At 43.7% G+C, this 24,877-nt stretch overlaps 56 non-coding genes across 56 annotated transcripts; all 56 read left to right on the forward strand.

The window, feature by feature from the left end:
• Nucleotides 1-133: 133 nt before the first annotated feature.
• TRNAF-GAA (transfer RNA phenylalanine (anticodon GAA)) lies at nt 134-206 on the forward strand. Its single transcript has one exon. It is a non-coding gene; the product is annotated as a tRNA-Phe (tRNA).
• A 249-nt stretch (nt 207-455) lies between these two features.
• TRNAF-GAA (transfer RNA phenylalanine (anticodon GAA)) lies at nt 456-528 on the forward strand. The gene has a single exon. It is a non-coding gene; the product is annotated as a tRNA-Phe (tRNA).
• A 248-nt stretch (nt 529-776) lies between these two features.
• Nucleotides 777-849, forward strand: TRNAF-GAA (transfer RNA phenylalanine (anticodon GAA)). The gene has a single exon. It is a non-coding gene; the product is annotated as a tRNA-Phe (tRNA).
• Nucleotides 850-1,098: 249 nt separating this feature from the next.
• Nucleotides 1,099-1,171, forward strand: TRNAF-GAA (transfer RNA phenylalanine (anticodon GAA)). The gene has a single exon. It is a non-coding gene; the product is annotated as a tRNA-Phe (tRNA).
• Nucleotides 1,172-1,419: 248 nt separating this feature from the next.
• On the forward strand, nt 1,420-1,492 carry TRNAF-GAA (transfer RNA phenylalanine (anticodon GAA)). The gene has a single exon. It is a non-coding gene; the product is annotated as a tRNA-Phe (tRNA).
• A 250-nt stretch (nt 1,493-1,742) lies between these two features.
• On the forward strand, nt 1,743-1,815 carry TRNAF-GAA (transfer RNA phenylalanine (anticodon GAA)). Its single transcript has one exon. It is a non-coding gene; the product is annotated as a tRNA-Phe (tRNA).
• Nucleotides 1,816-2,065: 250 nt separating this feature from the next.
• Nucleotides 2,066-2,138, forward strand: TRNAF-GAA (transfer RNA phenylalanine (anticodon GAA)). The gene has a single exon. It is a non-coding gene; the product is annotated as a tRNA-Phe (tRNA).
• Nucleotides 2,139-2,388: 250 nt separating this feature from the next.
• On the forward strand, nt 2,389-2,461 carry TRNAF-GAA (transfer RNA phenylalanine (anticodon GAA)). Its single transcript has one exon. It is a non-coding gene; the product is annotated as a tRNA-Phe (tRNA).
• Nucleotides 2,462-3,400: 939 nt separating this feature from the next.
• On the forward strand, nt 3,401-3,472 carry TRNAF-GAA (transfer RNA phenylalanine (anticodon GAA)). The gene has a single exon. It is a non-coding gene; the product is annotated as a tRNA-Phe (tRNA).
• Nucleotides 3,473-3,722: 250 nt separating this feature from the next.
• TRNAF-GAA (transfer RNA phenylalanine (anticodon GAA)) lies at nt 3,723-3,795 on the forward strand. The gene has a single exon. It is a non-coding gene; the product is annotated as a tRNA-Phe (tRNA).
• A 250-nt stretch (nt 3,796-4,045) lies between these two features.
• TRNAF-GAA (transfer RNA phenylalanine (anticodon GAA)) lies at nt 4,046-4,118 on the forward strand. Its single transcript has one exon. It is a non-coding gene; the product is annotated as a tRNA-Phe (tRNA).
• A 939-nt stretch (nt 4,119-5,057) lies between these two features.
• TRNAF-GAA (transfer RNA phenylalanine (anticodon GAA)) lies at nt 5,058-5,130 on the forward strand. The gene has a single exon. It is a non-coding gene; the product is annotated as a tRNA-Phe (tRNA).
• Nucleotides 5,131-5,380: 250 nt separating this feature from the next.
• TRNAF-GAA (transfer RNA phenylalanine (anticodon GAA)) lies at nt 5,381-5,453 on the forward strand. The gene has a single exon. It is a non-coding gene; the product is annotated as a tRNA-Phe (tRNA).
• Nucleotides 5,454-6,391: 938 nt separating this feature from the next.
• On the forward strand, nt 6,392-6,464 carry TRNAF-GAA (transfer RNA phenylalanine (anticodon GAA)). Its single transcript has one exon. It is a non-coding gene; the product is annotated as a tRNA-Phe (tRNA).
• A 251-nt stretch (nt 6,465-6,715) lies between these two features.
• Nucleotides 6,716-6,788, forward strand: TRNAF-GAA (transfer RNA phenylalanine (anticodon GAA)). The gene has a single exon. It is a non-coding gene; the product is annotated as a tRNA-Phe (tRNA).
• Nucleotides 6,789-7,039: 251 nt separating this feature from the next.
• Nucleotides 7,040-7,112, forward strand: TRNAF-GAA (transfer RNA phenylalanine (anticodon GAA)). The gene has a single exon. It is a non-coding gene; the product is annotated as a tRNA-Phe (tRNA).
• A 250-nt stretch (nt 7,113-7,362) lies between these two features.
• Nucleotides 7,363-7,435, forward strand: TRNAF-GAA (transfer RNA phenylalanine (anticodon GAA)). The gene has a single exon. It is a non-coding gene; the product is annotated as a tRNA-Phe (tRNA).
• Nucleotides 7,436-9,916: 2,481 nt separating this feature from the next.
• TRNAF-GAA (transfer RNA phenylalanine (anticodon GAA)) lies at nt 9,917-9,989 on the forward strand. The gene has a single exon. It is a non-coding gene; the product is annotated as a tRNA-Phe (tRNA).
• Nucleotides 9,990-10,241: 252 nt separating this feature from the next.
• On the forward strand, nt 10,242-10,314 carry TRNAF-GAA (transfer RNA phenylalanine (anticodon GAA)). Its single transcript has one exon. It is a non-coding gene; the product is annotated as a tRNA-Phe (tRNA).
• A 251-nt stretch (nt 10,315-10,565) lies between these two features.
• Nucleotides 10,566-10,638, forward strand: TRNAF-GAA (transfer RNA phenylalanine (anticodon GAA)). Its single transcript has one exon. It is a non-coding gene; the product is annotated as a tRNA-Phe (tRNA).
• A 251-nt stretch (nt 10,639-10,889) lies between these two features.
• Nucleotides 10,890-10,962, forward strand: TRNAF-GAA (transfer RNA phenylalanine (anticodon GAA)). Its single transcript has one exon. It is a non-coding gene; the product is annotated as a tRNA-Phe (tRNA).
• A 252-nt stretch (nt 10,963-11,214) lies between these two features.
• TRNAF-GAA (transfer RNA phenylalanine (anticodon GAA)) lies at nt 11,215-11,287 on the forward strand. Its single transcript has one exon. It is a non-coding gene; the product is annotated as a tRNA-Phe (tRNA).
• A 251-nt stretch (nt 11,288-11,538) lies between these two features.
• TRNAF-GAA (transfer RNA phenylalanine (anticodon GAA)) lies at nt 11,539-11,611 on the forward strand. Its single transcript has one exon. It is a non-coding gene; the product is annotated as a tRNA-Phe (tRNA).
• Nucleotides 11,612-11,862: 251 nt separating this feature from the next.
• On the forward strand, nt 11,863-11,935 carry TRNAF-GAA (transfer RNA phenylalanine (anticodon GAA)). The gene has a single exon. It is a non-coding gene; the product is annotated as a tRNA-Phe (tRNA).
• A 251-nt stretch (nt 11,936-12,186) lies between these two features.
• Nucleotides 12,187-12,259, forward strand: TRNAF-GAA (transfer RNA phenylalanine (anticodon GAA)). Its single transcript has one exon. It is a non-coding gene; the product is annotated as a tRNA-Phe (tRNA).
• A 251-nt stretch (nt 12,260-12,510) lies between these two features.
• TRNAF-GAA (transfer RNA phenylalanine (anticodon GAA)) lies at nt 12,511-12,583 on the forward strand. Its single transcript has one exon. It is a non-coding gene; the product is annotated as a tRNA-Phe (tRNA).
• A 251-nt stretch (nt 12,584-12,834) lies between these two features.
• On the forward strand, nt 12,835-12,907 carry TRNAF-GAA (transfer RNA phenylalanine (anticodon GAA)). The gene has a single exon. It is a non-coding gene; the product is annotated as a tRNA-Phe (tRNA).
• Nucleotides 12,908-13,158: 251 nt separating this feature from the next.
• Nucleotides 13,159-13,231, forward strand: TRNAF-GAA (transfer RNA phenylalanine (anticodon GAA)). Its single transcript has one exon. It is a non-coding gene; the product is annotated as a tRNA-Phe (tRNA).
• Nucleotides 13,232-13,481: 250 nt separating this feature from the next.
• TRNAF-GAA (transfer RNA phenylalanine (anticodon GAA)) lies at nt 13,482-13,554 on the forward strand. Its single transcript has one exon. It is a non-coding gene; the product is annotated as a tRNA-Phe (tRNA).
• A 251-nt stretch (nt 13,555-13,805) lies between these two features.
• On the forward strand, nt 13,806-13,878 carry TRNAF-GAA (transfer RNA phenylalanine (anticodon GAA)). Its single transcript has one exon. It is a non-coding gene; the product is annotated as a tRNA-Phe (tRNA).
• Nucleotides 13,879-14,129: 251 nt separating this feature from the next.
• On the forward strand, nt 14,130-14,202 carry TRNAF-GAA (transfer RNA phenylalanine (anticodon GAA)). Its single transcript has one exon. It is a non-coding gene; the product is annotated as a tRNA-Phe (tRNA).
• A 253-nt stretch (nt 14,203-14,455) lies between these two features.
• On the forward strand, nt 14,456-14,528 carry TRNAF-GAA (transfer RNA phenylalanine (anticodon GAA)). Its single transcript has one exon. It is a non-coding gene; the product is annotated as a tRNA-Phe (tRNA).
• A 251-nt stretch (nt 14,529-14,779) lies between these two features.
• On the forward strand, nt 14,780-14,852 carry TRNAL-CAA (transfer RNA leucine (anticodon CAA)). The gene has a single exon. It is a non-coding gene; the product is annotated as a tRNA-Leu (tRNA).
• A 251-nt stretch (nt 14,853-15,103) lies between these two features.
• TRNAF-GAA (transfer RNA phenylalanine (anticodon GAA)) lies at nt 15,104-15,176 on the forward strand. The gene has a single exon. It is a non-coding gene; the product is annotated as a tRNA-Phe (tRNA).
• Nucleotides 15,177-15,427: 251 nt separating this feature from the next.
• On the forward strand, nt 15,428-15,500 carry TRNAF-GAA (transfer RNA phenylalanine (anticodon GAA)). The gene has a single exon. It is a non-coding gene; the product is annotated as a tRNA-Phe (tRNA).
• Nucleotides 15,501-15,752: 252 nt separating this feature from the next.
• TRNAF-GAA (transfer RNA phenylalanine (anticodon GAA)) lies at nt 15,753-15,825 on the forward strand. Its single transcript has one exon. It is a non-coding gene; the product is annotated as a tRNA-Phe (tRNA).
• A 251-nt stretch (nt 15,826-16,076) lies between these two features.
• TRNAF-GAA (transfer RNA phenylalanine (anticodon GAA)) lies at nt 16,077-16,149 on the forward strand. Its single transcript has one exon. It is a non-coding gene; the product is annotated as a tRNA-Phe (tRNA).
• Nucleotides 16,150-16,400: 251 nt separating this feature from the next.
• TRNAF-GAA (transfer RNA phenylalanine (anticodon GAA)) lies at nt 16,401-16,473 on the forward strand. Its single transcript has one exon. It is a non-coding gene; the product is annotated as a tRNA-Phe (tRNA).
• Nucleotides 16,474-16,724: 251 nt separating this feature from the next.
• TRNAF-GAA (transfer RNA phenylalanine (anticodon GAA)) lies at nt 16,725-16,797 on the forward strand. Its single transcript has one exon. It is a non-coding gene; the product is annotated as a tRNA-Phe (tRNA).
• A 251-nt stretch (nt 16,798-17,048) lies between these two features.
• TRNAF-GAA (transfer RNA phenylalanine (anticodon GAA)) lies at nt 17,049-17,121 on the forward strand. The gene has a single exon. It is a non-coding gene; the product is annotated as a tRNA-Phe (tRNA).
• A 251-nt stretch (nt 17,122-17,372) lies between these two features.
• TRNAF-GAA (transfer RNA phenylalanine (anticodon GAA)) lies at nt 17,373-17,445 on the forward strand. Its single transcript has one exon. It is a non-coding gene; the product is annotated as a tRNA-Phe (tRNA).
• Nucleotides 17,446-17,696: 251 nt separating this feature from the next.
• TRNAF-GAA (transfer RNA phenylalanine (anticodon GAA)) lies at nt 17,697-17,769 on the forward strand. The gene has a single exon. It is a non-coding gene; the product is annotated as a tRNA-Phe (tRNA).
• A 258-nt stretch (nt 17,770-18,027) lies between these two features.
• TRNAF-GAA (transfer RNA phenylalanine (anticodon GAA)) lies at nt 18,028-18,100 on the forward strand. The gene has a single exon. It is a non-coding gene; the product is annotated as a tRNA-Phe (tRNA).
• Nucleotides 18,101-20,581: 2,481 nt separating this feature from the next.
• Nucleotides 20,582-20,654, forward strand: TRNAF-GAA (transfer RNA phenylalanine (anticodon GAA)). The gene has a single exon. It is a non-coding gene; the product is annotated as a tRNA-Phe (tRNA).
• A 252-nt stretch (nt 20,655-20,906) lies between these two features.
• TRNAF-GAA (transfer RNA phenylalanine (anticodon GAA)) lies at nt 20,907-20,979 on the forward strand. Its single transcript has one exon. It is a non-coding gene; the product is annotated as a tRNA-Phe (tRNA).
• Nucleotides 20,980-21,230: 251 nt separating this feature from the next.
• On the forward strand, nt 21,231-21,303 carry TRNAF-GAA (transfer RNA phenylalanine (anticodon GAA)). Its single transcript has one exon. It is a non-coding gene; the product is annotated as a tRNA-Phe (tRNA).
• Nucleotides 21,304-21,554: 251 nt separating this feature from the next.
• Nucleotides 21,555-21,627, forward strand: TRNAV-GAC (transfer RNA valine (anticodon GAC)). The gene has a single exon. It is a non-coding gene; the product is annotated as a tRNA-Val (tRNA).
• A 251-nt stretch (nt 21,628-21,878) lies between these two features.
• On the forward strand, nt 21,879-21,951 carry TRNAF-GAA (transfer RNA phenylalanine (anticodon GAA)). Its single transcript has one exon. It is a non-coding gene; the product is annotated as a tRNA-Phe (tRNA).
• A 251-nt stretch (nt 21,952-22,202) lies between these two features.
• TRNAF-GAA (transfer RNA phenylalanine (anticodon GAA)) lies at nt 22,203-22,275 on the forward strand. The gene has a single exon. It is a non-coding gene; the product is annotated as a tRNA-Phe (tRNA).
• Nucleotides 22,276-22,526: 251 nt separating this feature from the next.
• On the forward strand, nt 22,527-22,599 carry TRNAF-GAA (transfer RNA phenylalanine (anticodon GAA)). The gene has a single exon. It is a non-coding gene; the product is annotated as a tRNA-Phe (tRNA).
• A 252-nt stretch (nt 22,600-22,851) lies between these two features.
• TRNAF-GAA (transfer RNA phenylalanine (anticodon GAA)) lies at nt 22,852-22,924 on the forward strand. Its single transcript has one exon. It is a non-coding gene; the product is annotated as a tRNA-Phe (tRNA).
• Nucleotides 22,925-23,175: 251 nt separating this feature from the next.
• On the forward strand, nt 23,176-23,248 carry TRNAF-GAA (transfer RNA phenylalanine (anticodon GAA)). The gene has a single exon. It is a non-coding gene; the product is annotated as a tRNA-Phe (tRNA).
• Nucleotides 23,249-23,823: 575 nt separating this feature from the next.
• On the forward strand, nt 23,824-23,896 carry TRNAF-GAA (transfer RNA phenylalanine (anticodon GAA)). The gene has a single exon. It is a non-coding gene; the product is annotated as a tRNA-Phe (tRNA).
• A 251-nt stretch (nt 23,897-24,147) lies between these two features.
• TRNAF-GAA (transfer RNA phenylalanine (anticodon GAA)) lies at nt 24,148-24,220 on the forward strand. Its single transcript has one exon. It is a non-coding gene; the product is annotated as a tRNA-Phe (tRNA).
• Nucleotides 24,221-24,472: 252 nt separating this feature from the next.
• TRNAF-GAA (transfer RNA phenylalanine (anticodon GAA)) lies at nt 24,473-24,545 on the forward strand. Its single transcript has one exon. It is a non-coding gene; the product is annotated as a tRNA-Phe (tRNA).
• A 250-nt stretch (nt 24,546-24,795) lies between these two features.
• On the forward strand, nt 24,796-24,868 carry TRNAF-GAA (transfer RNA phenylalanine (anticodon GAA)). Its single transcript has one exon. It is a non-coding gene; the product is annotated as a tRNA-Phe (tRNA).
• Nucleotides 24,869-24,877: the final 9 nt, after the last annotated feature.

Raw genomic sequence — 24,877 nt, forward strand, 5'->3', positions numbered from 1 at the left:
TGTATCGCGGCAGTAGGCGTTGCGAAAGAACCGGAACAGCGTAAATACATGTAATATTGTGCAACAGCTAAAATAAAGCGGTTTTACCGAAACGCAACAACTGGTAAGTCCCTCTTTCACTCCTCTCCCGTCTGCCGAAATAGCTCAGTTGGGAGAGCATTAGACTGAAGATCCGAAGGTCCTTGGCTCGATCCCGCGTTTCGGCGTCCAAAGCACTTTTTTGTTGAATCTTTCGGTATTCAAGAATTTCGCAATAATTCTAACGAGTGAAACGGTTACGCAGGTGAACACACATGCTTGATAAAAAAATGCTGATTCAGAATGCATCGCGGCAGTAGGCGTTGCGAAAGAACCGGAAACGCGTAAAGACATGTAATAATGCGCAACAGCTAAAATAAAGCGGTTTTACCGAAACGCAACAACTGGTAAGTCCCTCTTTCACTCCTCTCCCGTCTGCCGAAATAGCTCAGTTTGGAAAGCGTTAGACTGAAGATCTAAAGGTCCCTGGTTCGATCCCGGGTTTCGGCGTCCAAAGCACATTTTTGTTAAATCTGTAGGTATGCAAGTATTTTGCAATTCTTCTAACGAGTGAAAGGATTACGCAGGTGAACACACATGCTTGATAAAAAATGCTGATTCAGATTGTATCGCGGCAGTAGGAGGTGCGAAAGAACCGGAACAGCGTAAAGACTTGTAATAATGTGCAACAGCTAAAATAAAGCGGTTTTACCGAAACGCAAGAACTGTTGAATCCTGCTTTCACTCTTCTCCCGTCTGCCGAAAAAGCTCAGTTGGGAGAGCGTTAGACTGAAGATCTAAAGGTGCCTGGTTCGATCCAGGGTTTCCGCGTCCAAAGCACAATTTTGTTAAATCTGTCGGTATGCAAGTATTTTGCAATAATTCTAACGAGTGAAACGGTTACGCAGGTGAACACACATGCTTGATAAAAAAAATGCTGATTCAGAATGCATCGCGGCAGTAGGCGTTGCAAAAGAACCGGAACAGCGTAAAGACTTGTAATAATGTGCAACAGCTAAAATAAAGCGGTTTTACCGAAACGCAAAACTGGTAAGTCCCTCTTTCACTCTTCTCCCGTCTGCCGAAATAGCTCAGTTGGGAGAGCGTTAGACTGAAGATCCAAAGGTCCCTGGTTCGATCCCGGGTTTCGGCGTCCAAAGCACATTTTTGTTAAATCTGTCGGTATGCAAGTATTTTGAAATAATTCTAACGAGTGAAACGATTACGCAGGTGAACACACATGCTTGATAAAAAAATGCTGATTCAGAGTGCATCGCGGCAGTAGGCGTTGCGAAAGAACCGGAACAGCGTAAAGACATGCAATAATGTGCACTAGCTAAAATAAAGCGGTTTTACTGAAACGCCAAACTGGTAAGTCCCTCTTTCACTTTTCTCTCGTCTGCCGAAATAGCTCAGTTGGGAGAGCGTTAGACTGAAGATCCAAAGGTCCTTGGCTCGATCCCGGGTTTCGGTGTCCAAAGCACATTTTTGTTAAGTCTGTCGGTATGCAAGTATTTTGCAATAATTCTAACGAGTGAAACGATTACGCAGGTGAACACACATGCTTGATAAAAAAATGCTGATACAGAATGCATCGCGGCAGTAGGCGTTGCAAAAGAACCGGAACAGCGTGAAAGACATGTAATAATGTGCAACAACTAAAATAAAGCGGTTTTACCGAAACGCAAGAACTGTTGAATCCCGCTTTCACTCTTCTCCCGTCTGCCGAAATAGCTCAGTTGGGAGAGCGTTACAATGAATATCTAAAGGTCCCTGGTTCGATCCCGGGTTTCGGCGTCCAAAGCACATTTTTGTTAAATCTGTCGGTATGCAAGTATTTTGCAATAATTCTAACGAGTGAAACGGTTACGCAGGTGAACACATATGCTTGATAAAAAAAAGCTGATTCAGAATGCATCGCGGCAGTAGGCGTCGCAAAAGAACCGGAACAGCGTGAAAGACATGTAAAAATGTGCAACAGCTAAAATAAAGCGGTTTTACTGAAACGCAAGAACTGTTGAATCCCGCTTTCCCTCTTCTCCCGTCTGCAAAAATAGCTCAGTTGGGAGAGCGTTAGACTGAAGATCTAAAGGTCCCTCGTTCGATCCCGGGTTTCGGCGTCCAAAGCACATTTTTGTTAAATCTGTCGGTATGCAAGTATTTTGCAATAATTCTAGCGAGTGAAACGATTACGCAGGTGAACACATATTCTTGATAAAAAAATGCTGATTCAGAATGCATCGCGGCAGTAGGCGTTGCAAAAGAACCGGAACAGCGTGAAAGACATGTAATAATGTGCAACAGCTAAAATAAAGCGGTTTTACCGAAACGCAAGAACTGTTGAATCCCGCTTTCACTCTTCTCCCGTCTGCCGAAATAGCTCAGTTGGGAGAGCGTTAGACTGAAGATCCAAAGGTCCTTGGCTCGATCCCGGGTTTCGGCGTCCGAAGCACTTTTTTAGGGGCGAAGCTCCTTAGGGCGTGGGCTGTGCGTCCCCTGTAGCCTGTATGTAGCCACCTCTAGTTTAGTTCTTGCAGTGTTCACTAGATGGCGGTACCGTCCCCTGTATGTAGCCACCTCTAGTTTAGTTCTTGCAGTGTTCACTAGATGGCGGTACCGTCTCCTGTATGTAGCCACCTCTCGTTTAGCTCTTGTAGTGTTTACTAGATGGTGGTACTTGTAGCTGATGATGAAAAGATGCAAGATGTTATAAACTAGAAAGCGGTACTTGTAGTTGATAAAAGACGTGAGATCTTATAAAATAGGAATGATGTCACATATGGCGCGTGTCATTGGTTGAAGGCAATCGTTCGATTTAGTGCGGCGACGTACGCTATGGGGAGCGTTGTAATAAAATCCGTTCGCTGTTGGCGCGCGCTCGGAGTCGCCGGATGGATAATGCTGCACAGCGGAAAGAGCGGAAGGCACAGACCATAATGCCGTCATAATGAAGGGACATCGCAAGCCATCCATCGTCTAAGAACAAATAAAAGTTGAATTGTGTATATACACACACAGCGTTTCTCACGTCTTTACATGATGATCGACTGGGCGAATTACACGGAAGATTCACAGTTTACCGATGAATCCCTCCGGAGCTTCGCCCATTCATCATCATTCACCCCGTGAATATGCCGTAATTTTTTTTGTTATATCTGTCGGTATACAAGTATTTTGCAATAATTCTAACGAGTGAAACGGTTATGCAGGTGAACACACATGCTTGATAAAAAAATGCTCATTCAGAATGCATCGCTGCAGTAGGCGTTGCAAAAGAACCGGAACAGCGTGAAAGACATGTAATAATGTGCAACAGCTAAAATAAAGCGGTTTTACCGAAACGCAAGAACTGTTGAATGCCGCTTTCACTCTTCTCCCGTCTGCCGAAATAGCTCAGTTGGGAGAGCGTTAGACTGAAGATCTAAAGGTCCCTGGTTCGACTCGGGTTTCAGCGTCCATAGCACTTTTTTTGTTAAATCTGTCGGTATGCAAGTATTTTGCAATAATTCTAACGAGTGAAACGGTTATGCAGGTGAACACACATGCTTGATAAAAAAATGCTGATTCAGAATGCATCGTGGCAGTAGGCGTTGCAAAAGTACCGGAACAGCGTGAAAGACATGTAATAATGTGCAACAGCTAAAATAAAGCGGTTTTACCGAAACGCAAAACTGGTAAGTCCCTCTTTCACTCTTCTCCCGTCTGCCGAAATAGCTCAGTTGGGAGAGCGTTAGACTGAAGATCCAAAGGTCCCTGGTTCGATCCCGGGTTTCGGCGTCCAAAGCACAATTTTGTTAAATCTGTCGGTATGCAAGTATTTTGCAAAAATTCTAACGAGTGAAACGATTACGCAGGTGAAGACACATGCTTGATAAAAAAATGCTGATTCAGAATGCATCGCGGCAGTAGGCGTTGCAAAAGAACCGGAACAGCGTGAAAGACATGAAATAATGTGCAACAGCTAAAATAAAGCGGTTTTACCGAAACGCAAGAACTGTTGAATCCCGCTTTCACTCTTCTCCCGTCTGCCGAAATAGCTCAGTTGGGAGAGCGTTAGACTGAAGATCCAAAGGTCCTTGGCTCGATCCCGGGTTTCGGCGTCCGAAGCACTTTTTTAGGGGCGAAGCTCCTTAGGACGTGGGCTGTGCGTCCCCTGTAGCCTGTATGTAGCCACCTCTACTTTAGTTCTTGCAGTGTTCACTAGATGGCGGTACCGTCCCCTGTATGTAGCCACCTCTAGTTTAGTTCTTGCAGTGTTCACTAGATGGCGGTACCGTCTCCTGTATGTAGCCACCTCTCGTTTAGCTCTTGTAGTGTTTACTAGATGGTGGTACTTGTAGCTGATGATGAAAAGATGCAAGATGTTATAAACTAGAAAGCGGTACTTGTAGTTGATAAAAGACGTGAGATCTTATAAAATAGGAATGATGTCACATATGGCGCGTGTCATTGGTTGAAGGCAATCGTTCGATTTAGTGCGGCGACGTACGCTATGGGGAGCGTTGTAATAAAATCCGTTCGCTGTTGGCGCGCGCTCGGAGTCGCCGGATGGATAATGCTGCACAGCGGAAAGAGCGGAAGGCACAGACCATAATGCCGTCATAATGAAGGGACATCGCAAGCCATCCATCGTCTAAGAACAAATAAAAGTTGAATTGTGTATATACACACACAGCGTTTCTCACGTCTTTACATGATGATCGACTGGGCGAATTACACGGAAGATTCACAGTTTACCGATGAATCCCTCCGGAGCTTCGCCCATTCATCATCATTCACCCCGTGAATATGCCGTAATTTTTTTTGTTATATCTGTCGGTATACAAGTATTTTGCAATAATTCTAACGAGTGAAACGGTTATGCAGGTGAACACACATGCTTGATAAAAAAATGCTGATACAGAATGCATAGCGGCAGTAGGCGTTGCAAAAGAACCGGAACAGCGTGAAAGACATGTATTAATGTGCAACAACTAAAATAAAGCGGTTTTACCGAAACGCAAGAACTGTTGAATCCCGCTTTCACTCTTCTCCCGTCTGCCGAAATAGCTCAGTTGGGAGAGCGTTACATTGAATATCTAAAGGTCCCTGGTTCGATCCGGGGTTTCGGCGTCCAAAGCACATTTTTGTTAAATCTGTCGGTATGCAAGTATTTTGCAATAATTGTATCGAGTGAAACGATTACGCAGGTGAACACATATTCTTGATAAAAAAATGCTGATTCAGAATGCATCGCGGCAGTAGGCGTTGCAAAAGAACCGGAACAGCGTGAAAGACATGTAATAATGTGCAACAGCTAAAATAAAGCGGTTTTATCGAAACGCAACAACTGGTAAGTCCCTCTTTCACTCCTCTCCCGTCTGCCGAAATAGCTCAGTTGGGAGAGCGTTAGACTGAAGATCCAAAGGTCCTTGGCTCGATCCCGGGTTTCGGCGTCCAAAGCACTTTTTTAGGGGCGAAGCTCCTTAGGGCGTGGGCTGTGCGTCTCCTGTAGCCTGTATGTAGCCACCTCTAGTTTAGTTCTTGCAGTGTTCACAGATGGCGGTACCGTCCCCTGTATGTAGCCACCTCTAGTTTAGTTCTTGCAGTGTTCACTAGATGGCGGTACAGTCTCCTGTATGTAGCCACCTCTCGTTTAGCTCTTGTAGTGTTTACTAGATGGTGGTACTTGTAGCTGATGATGAAAAGATGCAAGATGTTATAAACTAGAAAGCGGTACTTGTAGTTGATAAAACACGCGAGATCTTATAAAATAGGAATGATGTCACATATGGCGCGTGTCATTGGTTGAAGGCAATCGTTCGATTTAGTGCGGCGACGTACGCTATGGGGAGCGTTGTAATAAAATCCGTTCGCTGTTGCCGCGCGCTCGGAGTCGCCGGATGGATAATGCTGCACAGCGGAGAGAGCGGAAGGCATAGACCATAATGCCGTCATAATGAAGGGACATCGCAAGCCATCCATCGTCTAAGAACAAATAAAAGTTGAATTGTGTATATACACACACAGCGTTTCTCACGTCTTTACATGATGATCGACTGGGAGAATTACACGGAAGATTCACAGTTTACCGATGAATCCCTCCGGAGCTTCGCCCATTCATCATCATTCACCCCGTGAATATGCCGTAATTTTTTTTGTTATATCTGTCGGTATACAAGTATTTTGCAATAATTCTAACGAGTGAAACGGTTATGCAGGTGAACACACATGCTTGATAAAAAAATGCTCATTCAGAATGCATCGCTGCAGTAGGCGTTGCAAAAGAACCGGAACAGCGTGAAAGACATGTAATAATGTGCAACAGCTAAAATAAAGCGGTTTTACCGAAACGCAAGAACTGTTGAATGCCGCTTTCACTCTTCTCCCGTCTGCCGAAATAGCTCAGTTGGGAGAGCGTTAGACGGAAGATCCAAAGGTCCTTGGTTCGATCCCGGGTTTTGGCGTCCAAAGCACGTTTATTGTTAAATCTGTCGGTATACAATTATTGTGCAATAATTCTAACGAGTGAAACGATTACGCAGGTGAACACACATGCTTGATAAAAAAATGCTGATTCAGAATGCATCGTGGCAGTAGGTGTTGCAAAAGCACCGGAACAGCGTGAAAGACATGTAATATTGTGCAAAAGCTAAAATAAAGCGGTTTTACCGAAACGCAAGAACTGTTGAATGCCGCTTTCACTCTTCCCCTGTCTGCCGAAATAGCTCAATTGGGAGAGCATTAGACTGAAGATCTGAAGTTCCCTGGTTCGATCCCGGGTTTCGGCGTCCAAAGCACGTTTTCTGTTAAATCTGTCGGTATGCAAGTATTTTGCAATAATTCTAACGAGTGAAACGGTTACGCAGGTGAACACACATGCTTGATAAAAAAATGCTGATTCAGAATGCATCGTGGCAGTAGGTGTTGCAAAAGCACCGGAACAGCGTGAAAGACATGTAATATTGTGCAAAAGCTAAAATAAAGCGGTTTTACCGAAACGCAAGAACTGTTGAATGCCGCTTTCACTCTTCCCCTGTCTGCCGAAATAGCTCAATTGGGAGAGCATTAGACTGAAGATCTGAAGTTCCCTGGTTCGATCCCGGGTTTCGGCGTCCAAAGCACGTTTTCTGTTAAATCTGTCGGTATGCAAGTATTTTGCAATAATTCTAACGAGTGAAACGGTTACGCAGGTGAACACACATGCTTGATAAAAAATGCTGATTCAGAATGCATCGTGGCAGTAGGCGTTGCAAAAGCACCGGAACAGCGTGAAAAACATGTAATAAAGTGCAATAGCTAAAATAAAGTGGTTTTACCGAAACGCAATAACTGTTGAATGCCGCTTTTACTCTTCTCCTGTCTGCCGAAATAGCTCAGTTTGGAGAGCGTTAGACTGAAGATCTAAAGGTCCCTGGTTCGATCCCGGATTTCGGCGTCCAAAGCACTTTTTTTGTTAAATCTGTCGGTATGCAAGTATTTTGCAAAAATTCTAACGAGTTAAACGGTTACGCAGGTGAACACACATGCTTGATAAAAAAATGCTGATTCAGAATGCATCATGGCAGTAGGCGTTGAAAAAGCACCGGAACAACGTGAAAGACATGTAATAATGTGCAACAGCTAAAAGAAAGCGGTTTTACTGAAACGCAACCACTGGTAAGTCCCTCTTTCACTCTTCTCCCGTCTGCCGAAATAGCTCAGTTATGCCAAGGGTTGAGGACTGCAGGAAAGACAGCCTAGAATGTCCTATTTCTGAACCGGAAGTGACAAAAGCAATTATTGCCCTCCATTTGGGAAAGTCCCCAGGACCTGATGGCTTAACAGCCGCATTTTATAAGGAATTCAAACACGAACTAGCACCGATCCTGGCAGCGGTTTTTAACGAAGCCTTAGACATAAAGACTTTGCCACCTTTTTTTCTGCTTTCTCATACTATTTTAATACCAAAAACTGAGGACGCAGTTAAATTACGTGAAGTGAAATCGTACAGGCCAATTAGTCTCTCAAATATCGACTACAAGATTTTGATTGAAGTGCTAGCAAGGAGACTGCAGACAGTTATTAATAACATTGTAGGCGACCACCAGACATGTGGGATCAAACGGCGCACTATATTCACAAACATTCACAAGGCACGAAGTGTATTGGAGTGCTGCGATGCCACAAATGATCACATCGCGATGATCCAGATAGATTTAGAAAAAGCATTTGACCGAGTACCGCACGAAATTCTTTTTCTTTTGTTAGACTATGTCAATGTTGGCAAAGTAATTCGAGATACAGTTCGAATGGCATATACTGGATGTAAAACTCGGCTAATCATCAACAAAGTTCTTGGGAAACGAATTAATGTCAGACGTTCTGTACGACAAGGCTGCCCTTTGTCTTCCCTCCTATTTTCAATTTATATAGAGTCATTTTGCCAAAAAGTCATGACAAGCAATAACATAGTGGGGTACAAACTACAAGAAGCTGAAGTACGGGTGCTGGCATACGCAGATGATATAGCTGTGTTTTGTAAAGATTATGATAGTATCGCTGAAACCATAAAAATTGTGAACCTTTATTGTAATGCAAGTGGTAGTTTGGTAAACTGGAGCAAGTGCCTGGGTTACTGGCACGGCGAATGGCCTGTGACTCCACAATTTGTGGCTGGTATTTCATGAACTACTACTCCGGTACGATACCTAGGTGTGCCATTAGAATAGTATTGTGACAGTGAACCGTACTGGCGGCGTCAGGCCGTGGAGCTACGAGAAAAAGCTGAAAAACTCAATGGTTTCCAGCTATCAATTTTCGCCAGAGCGACATTTTGTAACGTATTTTTAGTCAGTAAGCTCTAGTATGTCCTTCAGGTAATGCATTGTTCACGTGTGAATCTACAGAAGCTTCATCGAATATTTGCTGTTTTCTTGTGGGGTTCTTCTTGGGAGCGAACAAGTAGAACTAACTTATTCAGACGGGTTCGCTCTGGAGGACTTGGTCTGTGTCATTTGTACCTTCGTCAGTTAGTTAATCGGTTTATGTTTTTCCGAAATAATCGAGACCCATTCATGCGTACTGTTATACAGCTTAGGCTTGGAAGACGGTTGCCAGAATTTGTGGTAGCATCTGTTCACATGAAAGCAAGTGTTAGAGGTTTCTTAAAAGAAGTTGTTGATTCATGTCTCTTTCTAAAAACGCGTTTTTCATTGGAATACCTCAGTACGGTTTCGCGTAAAAAGTTATACAAAAATTTAGTAGAAACAGTTCTTCCTGTTCCCCTATATAGAGCATTATACCGTGTAGGCCCAGGCCAAAATGTCTTAAGCCGTGTTAAAAAAATGGAGGTAACACCTGGAGCGAAATCCTTTTTCTTTAAGTTGCACACTGGGACCTTGCCCGTGAAAACATGGATGCAAGAAAAAGGCTTATTCGTTCCTTGGGGTGTTGATTGCCTTCTCTGCAAAAAGCCGGAAACAATCGAACATGTTTTCCTGGACTGCTGGGATGCAGTCTTTTTCTGGGATGTTCTCCAAAGGACTTTGAAAAAGTATCTGCCTCTCGATGCCTATGGCATCAGATTTCTACCAGTATCAAATGAAGAAGGAATACCTTTCGACCTAGTTATGTTACTGGGCCTCCACGGTATATGGCAATCTAGAATGGCGGTGCGCCATGCTGATGTTAATGGACGTCCGGTCAGGCAATATTTCTTTCAATCTGTCTGTTCGTTCGTGGAAGCACAAAAGGTTCAACAAGAGGTGCCCGAATGGCTTCATCAAGTAGAAAGCCTTCTACAGATGAAGGAATTTTAAAAAGCCTGTTAAATATGATGCTTTTTACCTCTTTTTTTTGTTTCATGTTTCTACTTTGTTTGATGTATGTATGTTTGTGAATGTTGTATGTAAACAGGCAATAAAGAAAGAAAAAAAAAGCCGAAATAGCTCAGTTGGGAGAGCGTTAGACTGAAGATCTAAAGGTCCCTGGTTCGATCCCGAGTTTCGGCGTTCAAAGCACTTTTTTTTTGTTAAATCTGTCGGTATGCAAGTATTTTGCAATAATTCTAGCGAGTGAAATGATTACGCAGGTGAACACACATGCTTGATAAAAAATGCTGATTCAGAATGCATCGCGGCAGTAGGCGTTGCAAAAGAACCGGAACAGCGTGAAAGACATGTAATAATGTGCAACAGCTAAAATAAAGCGGTTTTACCGAAACGCAAGAACTGTTGAATCCCGCTTTCACTCTTCTCCCGTCTGCCGAAATAGCTCAGTTGGGAGAGCATTCGACTGAAGATCTAAAGGTCCCTGGTTCGATCCCGGGTTTCGGCGTCCAAAGCACGTTTTCTGTTAAATCTGTCGGTATGCAAGTATTTTGCAATAGTTCTAACGAGTGAAACAGTTACGCAGGTGAACACACATGCTTGATAAAAAAATGCTGATTCAGAATGCATCTTGGCAGTAGGTGTTGCAAAAGCACCGGAACAGCGTGAAAGACATGTAATAATGTGCAACAGCTAAAATAAAGCGGTTTTACCGAAACGCAAGAACTGTTGAATCCCGCTTTCACTCTTCTCCCGTCTGCCGAAATAGCTCAATTGGGAGAGCATTCGACTGAAGATCTAAAGGTCCCTGGTTCGATCCCAGGTTTCGGCGTCCAAAGCACGTTTTCTGTTGAATCTGTCGGTATGCAAGTATTTTGCAATAATTCTGACGAGTGAAACGGTTACGCAGGTGAACACACATGCTTGATGAAAAAGTGCTGATTCAGAATGCATCGTGGCAGTAGGCGTTGCAAAAGCACCGGAACAGCGTGAAAGACATGTAATAATGTGCAACAGCTAAAAGAAAGCGGTTTTACTGAAACGCGACAACTGGTAAGTCCCTCTTTCACTCTTCTCCCGTCTGCCGAAAAAGCTCAGTTGGGAGAGCGTTAGACTGAAGATCTAAAGGTCCGGGGTTCGATCCCGGGTTTCGGCGTCCAAAGCACTTTTTTTTGTTAAATCTGTCGGTATGCAAGTATTTTGCAATAATTCTAACGAGTGAAACGGTTACGCAGGTGAACAAACATGCTTGATAAAAAAATGCTGATTCGGAATGCATCGTGGCAGTAGGCGTTGCAAAAGTACCGGAACAGCGTCAAAGACATTTAATAATTTGCAGCAGCTAAAATAAAGCGGTTTTACCGAAACGCAAGAACTGTTGAATCCCGCTTTCAGTCTTCTGCCGTCTGCCGAAATAGCTCAGTTGGGAGAGCGTTAGACGGAAGATCCAAAGGTCCTTGGTTCGATCCCGGGTTTTGGCGTCCAAAGCACGTTTATTGTTAAATATGTCGGTATACAATTATTGTGCAATAATTCTAACGAGTGAAGCGGTTACGCAGGTGAACACACATGCTTGACAAAAAAATGCTGATTCAGAATGCATCGTGGCAGTAGGCGTTGCAAAAGCACCGGAACAGCGTGAAAGACATGTAATAATGTGCAACAGCTAAAATAAAGCGGTTTTACCGAAACGCAAGAACTGTTGAATCCCGCTTTCACTCTTCTCCCGTCTGCCGAAATAGCTCAGTTGGGAGAGCATTCGACTGAAGATCTAAAGGTCCCTGGTTCGATCCCGGGTTTCGGCGTCCAAAGCACGTTTTCTGTTAAATCTGTCGGTATGCAAGTATTTTGCAATAGTTCTAACGAGTGAAACGGTTACGCAGGTGAACACACATGCTTGATGAAAAAATGCTGATTCAGAATGCATCGTGGCAGTAGGCGTTGCAAAAGCACCGGAACAGCGTGAAAGACATGTAATAATGTGCAACAGCTAAAATAAAGCGGTTTTACCGAAACGCAAGAACTGTTGAATCCCGCTTTCAGTCTTCTCCCGTCTGCCGAAATAGCTCAGTTGGGAGAGCGTTAGACTGAAGATCCAAAGGTCCTTGGTTCGATCCCGGGTTTCGGCGTCCAAAGCGTGTTTTTTGTTAAATCTGTCGGTATACAAGTATTGTGCAATAATTCTAACGAGTGAAACGGCTACGCAGGTGAACACACATGCTTGATAAAAAAATTCTGATTCAGAATGCATCGCGGCAGTAGGCGTTGCAAAAGAACCGTAACAGCGTGAAAGACATGTAATAAAGTGCAATAGCTAAAATAAAGCGGTTTTACCGAAACGCAAGAACTGTTGAATCCCGCTTTCACTCTTCTCCCGTCTGCCGAAATAGCTCAGTTGGGCGAGCATTAGACTGAAGATCCGAAGGTCCCTGGTTCGATCCCGGGTTTCGGCGTCCAAAGCACTTTTTTTGTTAAATCTGTCGGTATGCAAGTATTTTGCAATAATTCTAACGAGTGAAACGGTTACGCAGGTGAACAAACATGCTTGATAAAAAAATGCTGATTCGGAATGCATCGTGGCAGTAGGCGTTGCAAAAGTACCGGAACAGCGTGAAAGACATTTAATAATGTGCAACAGCTAAAATAAAGCGGTTTTACCGAAACGCAAGAACTGTTGAATCCCGCTTTCAGTCTTCTCCCGTCTGCCGAAATAGCTCAGTTGGGAGAGCGTTAAACTGAAGATCCGAAGGTCCCTGGTTCGATCCCGGGTTTCGGCGTCCAAAGCACGTTTTCTGTTAAATCTGTCGGTATGCAAGTATTTTGCAATAATTCTAACGAGTGAAACGGTTACGCAGGTGAACACACATGCTTGATGAAAAAATGCTGATTCAGAATGCATCGTGGCAGTAGGCGTTGCAAAAGCACCGGAACAGCGTGAAAGACATGTAATAATGTGCAACAGCTAAAAGAAAGCGGTTTTACTGAAACGCGACAACTGGTAAGTCCCTCTTTCACTCTTCTCCCGTCTGCCGAAAAAGCTCAGTTGGGAGAGCATTAGACTGAAGATCTAAAGGTCCCTGGTTGGATCCCGGGTTTCGGCGTCCAAAGCACGTTTTCTGTTAAATCTGTCGGTATGCAAGTATTTTGCAATAAATCTAACGAGTGAAACTGTTACGCAGGTGAACACACATGCTTGATGAAAAAATGCTGATTCAGAATGCATCGTGGCAGTAGGCGTTGCAAAAGCACCGGAACAGCGTGAAAGACATGTAATAATGTGCAACAGCTAAAAGAAAGCGGTTTTACTGAAACGCCACAACTGGTAAGTCCCTCTTTCACTCTTCTCCCGTCTGCCGAAAAAGCTCAGTTGAAAGAGCATTAGACTGAAGATCTAAAGGTCCCTGGTTGGATCCCGGGTTTCGGCGTCCAAAGCACGTTTTCTGTTAAATCTGTCGGTATGCAAGTATTTTGCAATAAATCTAACGAGTGAAACGTTTACGAAGGTGAACACACATGCTTGATAAAAAATGCTGATTCAGAATGCATCGTGGCAGTAGGCGTTGCAAAAGTACCGGAACAGCGTGAAAGACATTTAATAATGTGCAGCAGCTGAAATAAAGCGGTTTTACCGAAATTCAAGAACTGTTGAATCCCGCTTTCAGTCTTCTCCCGTCTGCCGAAATAGCTCAGTTGGGAGAGCGTTAGACTGAAGATCTAAAGGTCCTTGGTTCGATCCCGGGTTTCGGCGTCCAAAGCACGTTTTTTGTTAAATCTGTCGGTATACAAGTATTGTGCAATAATTCTAACGAGTGAAGCGGTTACGCAGGTGAACACACATGCTTGATAAAAAAATGCTGATTCAGAATGCATCGCGGCAGTAGGCGTTGCAAAAGAACCGGAACAGCGTGAAAGACATGTAATAAAGTGCAATAGCTAAAATAAAGCGGTTTTACCGAAACGCAAGAACTGTTGAATCCCGCTTTCACTCTTCTCCCGTCTGGCGAAATAGCTCAGTTGGGAGAGCATTAGACTGAAGATCTGAAGTTCCCTGGTTCGATCCCGGGTTTCGGCGTCCAAAGCACGTTTTCTGTTAAATCTGTCGGTATGCAAGTATTTTGCAATAATTCTAACGAGTGAAACGGTTACGCAGGTGAACACACATGCTTGATAAAAAAATGCTGATTCAGAATGCATCGTGGCAGTAGGCGTTGCAAAAGCACCGGAACAGCGTGAAAGACATGTAATAATGTGCAACAGCTAAAAGAAAGCGGTTTTACTGAAACGCGACAACTGGTAAGTCCCTCTTCCACTCTTCTCCCGTCTGCCGAAAAAGCTCAGTTGGGAGAGCGTTAGACAGAAGATCTAAAGGTCCCTGGTTCGATCCCGGGTTTCGGCGTCCAAAGCACTTTTTTTTTGTTAAATCTGTCGGTATGCAAGTATTTTGCAATAATTCTAACGAGTGAAACGGTTACGCAGGTGAACAAACATGCTTGATAAAAAAATGCTGATTCGGAATGCATCGTGGCAGTAGGCGTTGCAAAAGTACCGGAACAGCGTGAAAGACATTTAATAATTTGCAGCAGCTAAAATAAAGCGGTTTTACCGAAACGCAAGAACTGTTGAATCCCGCTTTCAGTCTTCTCCCGTCTGCCGAAATAGCTCAGTTGGGAGAGCGTTAGACCGAAGATCCAAAGGTCCTTGGTTCGATCCCGGGTTTTGGCGTCCAAAGCACGTTTATTGTTAAATATGTCGGTATACAATTATTGTGCAATAATTCTAACGAGTGAAGCGGTTACGCAGGTGAACACACATGCTTGACAAAAAAATGCTGATTCAGAATGCATCGTGGCAGTAGGCGTTGCAAAAGCACCGGAACAGCGTGAAAGACATGTAATAATGTGCAACAGCTAAAATAAAGCGGTTTTACCGAAACGCAAGAACTGTTGAATCCCGCTTTCACTCTTCTCCCGTCTGCCGAAATAGCTCAGTTGGGAGAGCATTCGACTCAAGATCTAAAGGTCCCTGGTTCGATCCCGGGTTTCGGCGTCCAAAGCACGTTTTCTGTTAAATCTGTCGGTATGCAAGTATTTTGCAATAGTTCTAACGAGTGAAACGGTTACGCAGGTGAACACACATGCTTGATGAAAAAATGCTGATTCAGAATGCATCGTGGCAGTAGGCGTTGCAAAAGCACCGGAACAGCGTGAAAGACATGTAATAATGTGCAACAGCTAAAATAAAGCGGTTTTACCGAAACGCAAGAACTGTTGAATCCCGCTTTCAGTCTTCTCCCGTCTGCCGAAATAGCTCAGTTGGGAGAGCGTTAGACTGAAGATCCAAAGGTCCTTGGTTCGATCCCGGGTTTCGGCGTCCAAAGCGTGTTTTTTGTTAAATCTGTCGGTATACAAGTATTGTGCAATAATTCTAACGAGTGAAACGGCTACGCAGGTGAACACACATGCTTGATAAAAAAATTCTGATTCAGAATGCATCGCGGCAGTAGGCGTTGCAAAAGAACCGTAACAGCGTGAAAGACATGTAATAAAGTGCAATAGCTAAAATAAAGCGGTTTTACCGAAACGCAAGAACTGTTGAATCCCGCTTTCACTCTTCTCCCGTCTGCCGAAATAGCTCAGTTGGGCGAGCATTAGACTGAAGATCCGAAGGTCCCTGGTTCGATCCCGGGTTTCGGCGTCCAAAGCACTTTTTTTTGTTAAATCTGTCGGTATGCAAGTATTTTGCAATAATTCTAACGAGTGAAACGGTTACGCAGGTGAACAAACATGCTTGATAAAAAAATGCTGATTCGGAATGCATCGTGGCAGTAGGCGTTGCAAAAGTACCGGAACAGCGTGAAAGACATTTAATAATGTGCAACAGCTAAAATAAAGCGGTTTTACCGAAACGCAAGAACTGTTGAATCCCGCTTTCAGTCTTCTCCCGTATGCCGAAAGAGCTCAGTTGGGAGAGCGTTAAACTGAAGATCCGAAGGTCCCTGGTTCGATCCCGGGTTTCGGCGTCCAAAGCACGTTTTCTGTTAAATCTGTCGGTATGCAAGTATTTTGCAATAATTCTAACGAGTGAAACGGTTACGCAGGTGAACACACATGCTTGATGAAAAAATGCTGATTCAGAATGCATCGTGGCAGTAGGCGTTGCAAAAGCACCGGAACAGCGTGAAAGACATGTAATAATGTGCAACAGCTAAAAGAAAGCGGTTTTACTGAAACGCGACAACTGGTAAGTCCCTCTTTCACTCTTCTCCCGTCTGCCGAAAAAGCTCAGTTGGGAGAGCATTAGACTGAAGATCTAAAGGTCCCTGGTTGGATCCCGGGTTTCGGCGTCCAAAGCACGTTTTCTGTTAAATCTGTCGGTATGCAAGTATTTTGCAATAAATCTAACGAGTGAAACTGTTACGCAGGTGAACACACATGCTTGATGAAAAAATGCTGATTCAGAATGCATCGTGGCAGTAGGCGTTGCAAAAGCACCGGAACAGCGTGAAAGACATGTAATAATGTGCAACAGCTAAAAGAAAGCGGTTTTACTGAAACGCGACAACTGGTAAGTCCCTCTTTCACTCTTCTCCCGTCTGCCGAAAAAGCTCAGTTGAAAGAGCATTAGACTGAAGATCTAAAGGTCCCTGGTTGGATCCCGGGTTTCGGCGTCCAAAGCACGTTTTCTGTTAAATCTGTCGGTATGCAAGTATTTTGCAATAAATCTAACGAGTGGAACGTTTACGAAGGTGAACACACATGCTTGATAAAAAAATGCTGATTCAGAATGCATCGTGGCAGTAGGCGTTGCAAAAGTACCGGAACAGCGTGAAAGACATTTAATAATGTGCAGCAGCTGAAATAAAGCGGTTTTACCGAAACGCAAGAACTGTTGAATCCCGCTTTCAGTCTTCTCCCGTCTGCCGAAATAGCTCAGTTGGGAGAGCGTTAGACTGAAGATCTAAAGGTCCTTGGTTCGATCCCGGGTTTCGGCGTCCAAAGCACGTTTTTTGTTAAATCTGTCGGTATACAAGTATTGTGCAATAATTCTAACGAGTGAAGCGGTTACGCAGGTGAACACACATGCTTGATAAAAAAATTCTGATTCAGAATGCATCGCGGCAGTAGGCGTTGCAAAAGAACCGGAACAGCGTGAAAGACATGTAATAAAGTGCAATAGCTAAAATAAAGCGGTTTTACCGAAACGCAAGAACTGTTGAATCCCGCTTTCACTCTTCTCCCGTCTGGCGAAATAGCTCAGTTGGGAGAGCATTAGACTGAAGATCTGAAGTTCCCTGGTTCGATCCCGGGTTTCGGCGTCCAAAGCACGTTTTCTGTTAAATCTGTCGGTATGCAAGTATTTTGCAATAATTCTAACGAGTGAAACGGTTACGCAGGTGAACACACATGCTTGATAAAAAAATGCTGATTCAGAATGCATCGTGGCAGTAGGCGTTGCAAAAGCACCGGAACAGCGTGAAAGACATGTAATAATGTGCAACAGCTAAAAGAAAGCGGTTTTACTGAAACGCGACAACTGGTAAGTCCCTCTTCCACTCTTCTCCCGTCTGCCGAAAAAGCTCAGTTGGGAGAGCGTTAGACAGAAGATCTAAAGGTCCCTGGTTCGGTCCCGGGTTTCGGCGTCCAAAGCACTTTTTTTGTTAAATCTGTCGGTATGCAAGTATTTTGCAATAATTCTAACGAGTGAAACGGTTACGCAGGTGAACACACATGCTTGATAAAAAAATGCTGATTCAGAATGCATCGTGGCAGTAGGCGTTGCAAAAGTACCGGAACAGCGTGAAAGACATGTAATAATTTGCAACAGCTAAAATAAAGTGGTTTTACCGAAACGCAAGAACTGTTGAATCCCGCTTTCAGTCTTCTCCCGTCTGCCGAAATAGCTCAGTTGGGAGAGCGTTAGACTGAAGATCCAAAGGTCCTTGGTTCGACCCTAGGTTTCGGCGTCCAAAGCACGTTTTTTGTTAAATCTGTCGGTATACAAGTATTGTGCAATAATTCTAACGAGTGAAACGGTTACGCAGGTGAACACACATGCTTGATAAAAAAATGCTGATTCAGAATTCATCGCAGCAGTAGGCGTTGCAAAAGAACCGGAACAGCGTGAAAAACATGTAATAAAGTGCAATGTGCAATAGCTAAAATAAAGTGGTTTTACCGAAACGCAAAAACTGTTGAATGCCGCTTTCACTCTTCTCCTGTCTGCCGAAATAGCTCAGTTTGGAGAGCGTTAGACTGAAGATCTAAAGGTCCCTGGTTCGATCCCGGATTTCGGCGTCCAAAGCACTTTTTTTGTTAAATCTGTCGGTATGCAAGTATTTTGCAAAAATTCTAACGAGTTAAACGGTTACGCAGGTGAACACACATGCTTGATAAAAAAATGCTGATTCAGAATGCATCATGGCAGTAGGCGTTGAAAAAGCACCGGAACAACGTGAAAGACATGTAATAATGTGCAACAGCTAAAAGAAAGCGGTTTTACTGAAACGCAACCACTGGTAAGTCCCTCTTTCACTCTTCTCCCGTCTGCCGAAATAGCTCAGTTATGCCAAGGGTTGAGGACTGCAGGAAAGACAGCCTAGAATGTCCTATTTCTGAACCTGAAGTGACAAAAGCAATTATTGCCCTCCATTTGGGAAAGTCCCCAGGACCTGATGGCTTAACAGCCGCATTTTATAAGGAATTCAAACACGAACTAGCACCGATCCTGGCAGCGGTTTTTAACGAAGCCTTAGACATAAAGACTTTGCCACCTTTTTTTCTGCTTTCTCATACTATTTTAATACCAAAAACTGAGGACGCAGTTAAATTACGTGAAGTGAAATCGTACAGGCCAATTAGTCTCTCAAATATCGACTACAAGATTTTGATGAAAGTGCTAGCAAGGAGACTGCAGACAGTTATTAATAACATTGTAGGCGACCACCAGACATGTGGGATCAAACGGCGCACTATATTCACAAACATTCACAAGGCACGAAGTGTATTGGAGTGCTGCGATGCCACAAATGATCACATCGCGATGATCCAGATAGATTTAGAAAAAGCATTTGACCGAGTACCGCACGAAATTCTTTTTCTTTTGTTAGACTATGTCAATGTTGGCAAAGTAATTCGAGATACAGTTCGAATGGCATATACTGGATGTAAAACTCGGCTAATCATCAACAAAGTTCTTGGGAAACGAATTAATGTCAGACGTTCTGTACGACAAGGCTGCCCTTTGTCTTCCCTCCTATTTTATATTTATATAGAGTCATTTTGCCAAAAAGTCATGACAAGCAATAACATAGTGGGGTACAAACTACAAGAAGCTGAAGTACGGGTGCTGGCATACGCAGATGATATAGCTGTGTTTTGTAAAGATTATGATAGTATCGCTGAAACCATAAAAATTGTGAACCTTTATTGTAATGCAAGTGGTAGTTTGGTAAACTGGAGCAAGTGCCTGGGTTACTGGCACGGCGAATGGCCTGTGACTCCACAATTTGTGGCTGGTATTTCATGGACTACTACTCCGGTACGATACCTAGGTGTGCCATTAGAATAGTATTGTGACAGTGAACCGTACTGGCGGCGTCAGGCCGTGGAGCTACGAGAAAAAGCTGAAAAACTCAATGGTTTCCAGCTATCAATTTTCGCCAGAGCGACATTTTGTAACGTATTTTTAGTCAGTAAGCTCTAGTATGTCCTTCAGGTAATGCATTGTTCACGTGTGAATCTACAGAAGCTTCATCGAATATTTGCTGTTTTCTTGTGGGGTTCTTCTTGGGAGCGAACAAGTAGAACTAACTTATTCAGACGGGTTCGCTCTGGAGGACTTGGTCTGTGTCATTTGTACCTTCGTCAGTTAGTTAATCGGTTTATGTTTTCCCGAAATAATCGAGACCCATTCATGCGTACTGTTATACAGCTTAGGCTTGGAAGACGGTTGCCAGAATTTGTGGTAGCATCTGTTCACATGAAAGCGAGTGTTAGAGGTTTCTTAAAAGAAGTTGTTGATTCATGTCTCTTTCTAAAAACGCGTTTTTCATTGGAATACCTCAGTACGGTTTCGCGTAAAAAGTTATACAAAAATTTAGTAGAAACAGTTCTTCCTGTTCCCCTATATAGAGCATTATACCGTGTAGGCCCAGGCCAAAATGTCTTAAGCCGTGTTAAAAAAATGGAGGTAACACCTGGAGCGAAATCCTTTTTCTTTAAGTTGCACACTGGGACCTTGCCCGTGAAAACATGGATGCAAGAAAAAGGCTTATTCGTTCCTTGGGGTGTTGATTGCCTTCTCTGCAAAAAGCCGGAAACAATCGAACATGTTTTCCTGGACTGCTGGGATGCAGTCTTTTTCTGGGATGTTCTCCAAAGGACTTTGAAAAAGTATCTGCCTCTCGATGCCTATGGCATCAGATTTCTACCGGTATCAAATGAAGAAGGAATACCTTTCGACCTAGTTATGTTACTGGGCCTGCACGGTATATGGCAATCTAGAATGGCGGTGCGCCATGCTGATGTTAATGGACGTCCGGTCAGGCAATATTTCTTTCAATCTGTCTGTTCGTTCGTGGAAGCACAAAAGGTTCAACAAGAGGTGCCCGAATGGCTTCATCAAGTAGAAAGCCTTCTACAGATGAAGGAATTTTAAAAAGCCTGTTCAATATGATGCTTTTTACCTCTTTTTTTTGTTTCATGTTTCTACTTTGTTTGATGTATATATGTTTGTGAATGTTGTATGTAAACAGGCAATAAAGAAGGAAAAAAAAAGCCGAAATAGCTCAGTTGGGAGAGCGTTAGACTGAAGATCTAAAGGTCCCTGGTTCGATCCCGAGTTTCGGCGTTCAAAGCACTTTTTTTTGTTAAATCTGTCGGTATGCAAGTATTTTGCAATAATTCTAGCGAGTGAAATGATTACGCAGGTGAACACACATGCTTGGTAAAAAAATGCTGATTCAGAATGCATCGCGGCAGTAGGCGTTGCAAAAGAACCGGAACAGCGTGAAAGACATGTAATAATGTGCAACAGCTAAAATAAAGCGGTTTTACCGAAACGCAAGAACTGTTGAATCCCGCTTTCACTCTTCTCCCGTCTGCCGAAATAGCTCAGTTGGGAGAGCATTCGACTGAAGATCTAAAGGTCCCTGGTTCGATCCCGGGTTTCGGCGTCCAAAGCACGTTTTCTGTTAAATCTGTCGGTATGCAAGTATTTTGCAATAGTTCTAACGAGTGAAACAGTTACGCAGGTGAACACACATGCTTGATAAAAAAATGCTGATTCAGAATGCATCTTGGCAGTAGATGTTGCAAAAGCACCGGAACAGCGTGAAAGACATGTAATAATGTGCAACAGCTAAAATAAAGCGGTTTTACCGAAACGCAAGAACTGTTGAATCCCGCTTTCACTCTTCTCCCGTCTGCCGAAATAGCTCAATTGGGAGAGCATTCGACTGAAGATCTAAAGGTCCCTGGTTCGATCCCAGGTTTCGGCGTCCAAAGCACGTTTTCTGTTGAATCTGTCGGTATGCAAGTATTTTGCAATAATTCTGACGAGTGAAACGGTTACGCAGGTGAACACACATGCTTGATGAAAAAGTGCTGATTCAGAATGCATCGTGGCAGTAGGCGTTGCAAAAGCACCGGAACAGCGTGAAAGACATGTAATAATGTGCAACAGCTAAAAGAAAGCGGTTTTACTGAAACGCGACAACTGGTAAGTCCCTCTTTCACTCTTCTCCCGTCTGCCGTAAAAGCTCAGTTGGGAGAGCGTTAGACTGACGATCTAAAGGTCCGGGGTTCGATCCCGGGTTTCGGCGTCCAAAGCACGTTTATTGTTAAATCTGTCGGTATACAATTATTGTGCAATAATTCTAACGAGTGAAGCGGTTACGCAGGTGAACACACATGCTTGATAAAAAAATGCTGATTCAGAATGCATCGTGGCAGTAGGCGTTGCAAAAGCACCGGAACAGCGTGAAAGACATGTAATAATGTGCAACAGCTAAAATAAAGCGGTTTTACCGAAACGCAAGAACTGTTGAATCCCGCTTTCACTCTTCTCCCGTCTGCCGAAATAGCTCAGTTGGGAGAGCATTCGACTGAAGATCTAAAGGTCCCTGGTTCGATCCCGGGTTTCGGCGTCCAAAGCACGTTTTCTGTTAAATCTGTCGGTATGCAAGTATTTTGCAATAGTTCTAACGAGTGAAACGGTTACGCAGGTGAACACACATGCTTGATGAAAAAATGCTGATTCAGAATGCATCGTGGCAGTAGGCGTTGCAAAAGCACCGGAACAGCGTGAAAGACATGTAATAATGTGCAACAGCTAAAATAAAGCGGTTTTACCGAAACGCAAGAACTGTTGAATCCCGCTTTCAGTCTTCTCCCGTCTGCCGAAATAGCTCAGTTGGGAGAGCGTTAGACTGAAGATCCAAAGGTCCTTGGTTCGATCCCGGGTTTCGGCGTCCAAAGCGTGTTTTTTGTTAAATCTGTCGGTATACAAGTATTGTGCAATAATTCTAACGAGTGAAACGGCTACGCAGGTGAACACACATGCTTGATAAAAAAATTCTGATTCAGAATGCATCGCGGCAGTAGGCGTTGCAAAAGAACCGTAACAGCGTGAAAGACATGTAATAAAGTGCAATAGCTAAAATAAAGCGGTTTTACCGAAACGCAAGAACTGTTGAATCCCGCTTTCACTCTTCTCCCGTCTGCCGAAATAGCTCAGTTGGGCGAGCATTAGACTGAAGATCCGAACGTCCCTGGTTCGATCCCGGGTTTCGGCGTCCAAAGCACTTTTTTTTGTTAAATCTGTCGGTATGCAAGTATTTTGCAATAATTCTAACGAGTGAAACGGTTACGCAGGTGAACAAACATGCTTGATAAAAAAATGCTGATTCGGAATGCATCGTGGCAGTAGGCGTTGCAAAAGTACCGGAACAGCGTGAAAGACATTTAATAATGTGCAACAGCTAAAATAAAGCGGTTTTACCGAAACGCAAGAACTGTTGAATCCCGCTTTCAGTCTTCTCCCGTCTGCCGAAATAGCTCAGTTGGGAGAGCGTTAAACTGAAGATCCGAAGGTCCCTGGTTCGATCCCGGGTTTCGGCGTCCAAAGCACGTTTTCTGTTAAATCTGTCGGTATGCAAGTATTTTGCAATAATTCTAACGAGTGAAACGGTTACGCAGGTGAACACACATGCTTGATGAAAAAAAGCTGATTCAGAATGCATCGTGGCAGTAGGCGTTGCAAAAGCACCGGAACAGCGTGAAAGACATGTAATAATGTGCAACAGCTAAAAGAAAGCGGTTTTACTGAAACGCGACAACTGGTAAGTCCCTCTTTCACTCTTCTCCCGTCTGCCGAAAAAGCTCAGTTGGGAGAGCATTAGACTGAAGATCTAAAGGTCCCTGGTTGGATCCCGGGTTTCGGCGTCCAAAGCACGTTTTCTGTTAAATCTGTCGGTATGCAAGTATTTTGCAATAAATCTAACGAGTGAAACTGTTACGCAGGTGAACACACATGCTTGATGAAAAAATGCTGATTCAGAATGCATCGTGGCAGTAGGCGTTGCAAAAGCACCGGAACAGCGTGAAAGACATGTAATAATGTGCAACAGCTAAAAGAAAGCGGTTTTACTGAAACGCGACAACTGGTAAGTCCCTCTTTCACTCTTCTCCCGTCTGCCGAAAAAGCTCAGTTGGGAGAGCATTAGACATAAGATCTAAAGGTCCCTGGTTGGATCCCGGGTTTCAGCGTCCAAAGCACGTTTTCTGTTAAATCTGTCGGTATGCAAATATTTTGCAATAAATCTAACGAGTGAAACGTTTACGAAGGTGAACACACATGCTTGATAAAAAAATGCTGATTCAGAATGCATCGTGGCAGTAGGCGTTGCAAAAGTACCGGAACAGCGTGAAAGACATTTAATAATGTGCAGCAGCTGAAATAAAGCGGTTTTACCGAAACGCAAGAACTGTTGAATCCCGCTTTCACTCTTCTCCCGTCTGGCGAAATAGCTCAGTTGGGAGAGCATTAGACTGAAGATCCGAAGGTCCCTGGTTCGATCCTGGGTTTTGGCGTCCAAAGCACGTTCTTTGTTAAATCTGTCGGTATACAAGTATTGTGCCATAATTCTAACGAGTGAAACGGTTACGCAGGTGAACACACATGCTTGATAAAAAAGTGCTGATTCAGAATGCATCGCGGCAGTAGGCGTTGCAAAAGAACCGGAACAGCGTGAAAGACATGTAATAAAGTGCAATAGCTAAAATAAAGCGGTTTTACCGAAACGCAAGAACTGTTGAATGCCGCTTTCACTCTTCACCCGTCTGCCGAAATAGCTCAGTTTGGAGAGCGTTAGACTGAAGATCTAAAGGTCCCTGGTTCGATCCCGGGTTTCGGCGTCCAAAGCACTTTTTTTTGTTAAATCTGTCGGTATGCAAGTATTTTGCAATAATTCTAACGAGTGAAACGGTTACGCAGGTGAACACACATGCTTGATAAAAAAATGCTGATTCAGAATGCATCGTGGCAGTAGGCGTTGCAAAAGCACCGGAACAACGTGAAAGACATGTAATAATGTGCAACAGCTAAAATAAAGCGGTTTTACCGAAACGCCAGAACTGTTGAATCCCGCTTTCACTCTTCTCCCGTCTGCCGAAATAGCTCAGTTGGGAGAGCATTAGACTGAAGATCCGAAGGTCCCTGGTTCGATCCCGGGTTTCGGCGTCCAAAGCACTTTTTTTGTTAAATCTGTCGGTATGCAAGAATTTTGCAATAATTCTAACGAGTGAAACGATTACGCAGGTGAACACACATGCTTGATAAAAAATGCTGATTCAGAATGCATCGTGGCAGTAGTCGTTGCAAAAGAACCGGAACAGCATGAAAGACATGTAATAAAGTGCAATAGCTAAAATAAAGCGGTTTTACCGAAACGCAAGAACTGTTGAATGCCGCTTTCACTCTTCTCCCGTCTGCCGAAATAGCTCTGTTTGGAGGGCGTTAGACTGAAGATCTAAAGGTCCCTGGTTCGATCCCGGGTTTCGGCGTCCAAAGCA

Source organism: Rhipicephalus microplus, chromosome 4, assembly GCF_043290135.1.
Source record: "Rhipicephalus microplus isolate Deutch F79 chromosome 4, USDA_Rmic, whole genome shotgun sequence".
NCBI lineage: Eukaryota > Metazoa > Arthropoda > Arachnida > Ixodida > Ixodidae > Rhipicephalus > Rhipicephalus microplus.